Source organism: Mytilus galloprovincialis, chromosome 7 (assembly GCF_965363235.1).
Source record: "Mytilus galloprovincialis chromosome 7, xbMytGall1.hap1.1, whole genome shotgun sequence".
NCBI lineage: Eukaryota > Metazoa > Mollusca > Bivalvia > Mytilida > Mytilidae > Mytilus > Mytilus galloprovincialis.
In genome coordinates, this window is record NC_134844.1 from 3,913,626 (window position 1) to 3,918,377 (window position 4,752).

At 34.1% G+C, this 4,752-nt stretch overlaps 1 long non-coding RNA gene across 1 annotated transcript; it reads left to right on the forward strand.

Annotated features, from left to right (window-relative positions):
• Nucleotides 1-3,111: 3,111 nt before the first annotated feature.
• LOC143084365 (uncharacterized) lies at nucleotides 3,112-3,861 on the forward strand. The gene is made up of 2 exons (XR_012981028.1): nucleotides 3,112-3,151; nucleotides 3,803-3,861. It is a non-coding gene; the product is annotated as an uncharacterized LOC143084365 (long non-coding RNA).
• The last annotated feature ends 891 nt before the right edge of the window (nucleotides 3,862-4,752 follow it).

Genomic DNA, 4,752 nt, shown 5'->3' on the forward strand with positions numbered 1-4,752 from the left:
AACAAAAAGCACATGTTTCAATACCATTCTGATTATAACTAACACCAAGAAACAAGCACCTGTTCCATGCCTGACATTCTGATTCTAGCTAGCACTAAGAAACAAACACCTGTTCCATGTCTGACATTCTGATTCTAGCTAGCACTAATTATATAAGAGACAAGCACCTATTCTATGTCTGACATTCTGATTCTAGCTAGCACTAAGAAACAAGCACCTGTTCCATGTCTGACATTCTGATTCTAGCTAGCACTAATTATATAAGAGACAAGCACCTATTCCATGTCTGACATTCTGATTCTAGCTAGCACTAAGAAACAAGCACCTGTTCCATGTCCGACATTCTGATTCTAGCTAGCACTAATTATATAAGAGACAAGCACCTGTTCCATGTCTGACATTCTGATTCTAGCTAGCACTTAGAAACAAGCACCTGTTCCATGTCTGACATTCTGATTCTAGCTAGCACTAATTATATAAGAGACAAACACCTATTCCATGTCTGACATTTTGATTCTAGCTAGCACTAAGAAACAAGCACCTGTTCCATGTCCGACATTCTGATTCTAGCTAGCACTAATTATATAAGAGACAAGCACCTGTTCCATGTCTGACATTTTGATTCTAGCTAGCACTAAGAAACAAGCACCTATTCCATGTCTGACATTCTGATTCTAGCAAGCACTAAGAAACAAACACCTATTCCATGCCTGACATTCTGATTCTAGCTAGCACTAAGAAACAAACACCTATTCCATGCCTGACATTCTGATTCTAGCTAGCACTAAGAAACAAACACCTGTTCCATGCCTGACATTCTGATTCTAGCTAGCACTAAGAAACAAACACCTGTTCCATGCCTGACATTCTGATTCTAGCTAGCACTAAGAAACAAACACCTGTTCCATGCCTGACATTCTGATTCTAGCTAGCACTAAGAAACAAACACCTGTTCCATGTCTGACATTCTGATTCTAGCTAGCACTAAGAAACAAACACCTGTTCCATGCCTGACATTCTGATTCTAGCTAGCACTAAGAAACAAGCACCTGTTCCATGTCTGACATTCTGATTCTAGCTAGCACTAAGAAACAAGCACCTGTTCCATGTCTGACATTCTGATTCTAGCTAGCACTAAGAAACAAGCACCTGTTCCATGTCTGATATTTTGATTCTAGCTAGCACTATGAAGCAATGCTTAGCCATGCTGCAGTTTTCCCTATATAATCATCAAAATTTTTCCAACAAAAGGGGGGACGCCTATGGCAAACCACTGGTTTCACTGTCATTCTAAAGATAAGATGCGATTTTTCTGGTTGGCGCACGGGGGGGTAACTTCGATATTTTCTTGGTAGGGGTGTGCCATTTTTCCCTCAAAAAACGTACCCATTTTAATATAACATTCACTGAAATTTAGTACCTTTAGTTATATAAATATTTAAGAAAGAATGACCTATACTTATATATATGATACAATATTTAAAATATGACCCATGCTTATATAAGCACTAACTCGCCGGGGTTCATTTGGGAACTTATTTGAAAGCACTTTGTTTGAAGGGTGAACTTTCAAATGAATTGATTTAATCTAATATAATAATTGACCATTAATAATTTATGATTCTCAATAGCATATTTATATATGATATGTAGATCATACCCCTATTCAATATATAGTTATCAAACGTTAATGCATTTTAATATAGGATGTCATTAAAAAGGAGGGTCATTTTTATATAAAATCTCGCAAAATTATGACCCATATTTTTGGCACATCCCCGTATACCCAATAATAGGAAGTTGACCCCCCGTGGGTTGGCGAAACTTATTCATGTTTTATTGTTTATAATAAATACATAGCAATTTCTGTATAAGTACCCAAAATCTTCTACATCTTATATTGAGAGATCTTTAAACAACTTGACACCCGTTCCTTTCCAGTGCTATTACTCCTGTTTCCGTATTCTTTCCCAACTATAAAAGTTTCTTGTTATATACTTTTCGTTAACTTTGTACGACCTCTTTGTACCACGAGAGAATGGGGAGGGAAACATGCCGTACCGTATTTAGTTTCATGTCTCGTGCAGCATACATATTGCCGATATAGGTAAATAATCGTCCCGTGGATAACGTCGTGTCAGGTATTTACAAGTTCAAAAGGTTTCCCTTTAGTCACCCTCATCGACCCTAGTATAATACAAATTAAATCTCAAATTCCAATGCCCCCCGCGATGCACAATAATATTAAAAAAAAAAATTGTTCTAAAAAAAAAATTATAAATATTTTTTTTAGAAATTGATCATGTGCATACTTGAAAACAAATAATTGTGTATCTTTAATTGTGTGTACAGTGTAACTGCATGCATGCAGGTAAATCGAGATAAATTCCAAAGCACTGAAATTGAAAATTAAGCAGTTTAGAAAGTCTGTTTTGAATTATTATTTGATGATAATACCAAACTTTTATTGCTGCTAAGTCTGTCTCATATATCTTGACTCACATCTAGAAATTAAATTTAACAGCGTCTGAACATATGTAATAGTGACATTTTTAGTGGTCTTGTGATGTTTGTGAATATAATTTTATATATGTGTTATTTTATGAAATAAAAGTCAGAAAATAAATAATAAAAAGATAGCAGTTAAATCTTTTAATAAATTGTTTTAATCATTTAATTAAAGTGTTGGAATTTATTGTATAGAAACTGGTCTCTTTATATAATGTGAATTACCTTTACATTATTATGCAAATGAGTTTAGTCCGGGTATAGATTTCCCGCTAGTCATGCACGCTTGGTTATTGTTTTCGTTTTACGGGTATAGATAGTTATCTAGCTAGTTCGCTGCTGAAAGTTGACGGGGTTGGATGTTCTTTTGTATTGAAGATTTGTCCAAAGGCATGTGGTTGTTATAGTTGAAAATATCAGGTATGTTTAGGATAATTTCTATTGTCGGGTTTCTGTATTTTTCGGTTTGATATACTAGTAGTTCATTTAGCGCGCATTTGTCAAATTAGTTCTAGTAAATGCGGGATTCGCTATTATTGTTAAACTAACACTTTATTGCAATCATGTTCCTTATTTTTACAGTGAATGCACATCTTTGACGCACAAGTATGAGTGGTCAGTGAGCCTAAAATCCATAATTTTGGTATGTGTATATTAATGTTTTATAAAAACATAATATTTTAGCGTGAGCGTATTTTCTCCATATTTCGGGTGAAATGTGTATGTTAATGAAGAAAATGTTTTCTATGTTCTATTTTTATTCTATTACATTGAAAAGTATTTACAAATTAAGAAGGGTTGTCATTTAGACCGTTTTACGATTAATAGATACATACAGTTTAACATGAGCGTGAAGAAATAATTCATTGTTTACATACAGTGATTGCCGACACTTTTTTGTCGAGAATACTAAGATAATTATATTTTACTTAGTTTGATACAGGTGTGCAAATTATAATTGCACGAGGAGGTATATTTTGTAGAGTTATATATAATAGTTTTCATGTGTATTACGTGATAACAGTAATATCGACCGTATGTACTTATTGATCATATTCTCGGGAGTATTCAACTTGGTGTATTTTTAATGATAAAGTTCCGAGAACATTCTCGTAAAGTTAAAGTTATTTTCTTTTGATAATTCATACAGATTAAGAAAAAATGAGAAATATAAATACTTTGTTTTATTGTGCATTGTGTTATGTAAATGCGTTTATATATGTTGAATATTATATTTATAATTTTAATACAGATATTGGCAGATAATTATAATTGTATTTATTATGTTTTGTAGGGCGTTTATTTCATTATATTGAATACGTCTGGTGCCAATAATAAAATTATCAACTTTTACTGGATTGGTTTTGTTAGCCACATGACACCCTGTTACACATATGGAGTATATATCTCCCATGCAGTTGATCGATATTTCAGGGCATTTATCATAGGCGGATCCAGGAGACTGGGGCCAGACCCCCCACCCCTTTTCGTGGGAAAAAAATTGATTGATTATATAGGGAATCCCTGAAGCATGACTGGAGTGCCCTCCTTTTAGGTCAGTTTTTTTTAATTGGGCCTAGTGAAACTAGTATATATAGCAACCGTCGATAAACTTTATAAAGAAAAATTATAAGGACACGTTACAAAACATGGTCGATGTTACAGATGGTCAGCCAACCTATGATTCGATATATGATTATAATCTCTTTATTTTGCCGGCCTGGCTGCAAATCTCCAAGCGCAGATGCAGTGTGTTCGACATCTAGATAGGAATTTCACAAAAACTAGATTTCGGGGAAGTTGACTTTGTTGTCAATTGTGAGCTTTTTCCGCACTATGAATTCAGTAATATGGGGTTTGTACTCACATGACCAACAGGAAGGTTGTGGAGCAGAATCTGTTTACCTTTCCTGAGCATCTGTGTGGGTTTTTTTGTGGAGTTCGTGTTGATCAGTCTTGAGTTTTGTATATTGTTTTATTTAGACTGTTTCGTTTTTGTCTTTCGATCGTTTTTCGTTTTTGGTGATGACATTGTCAGTTCATTTTCGATTTATGAGTTTGACTATACCTTTAGTATAGTCCGCCTATCTATTTCTCTATTGTATATTTGAATTTTACTATATCTCCTATACAGATGGCGTTCTTTATTGCTATCACCGGTATTAATTGACAAGAATGCCGCGAATTTTAGCTTGTTGGGATCGATCTCATATATATTTATTCAGAATGGTTTATAAATATATA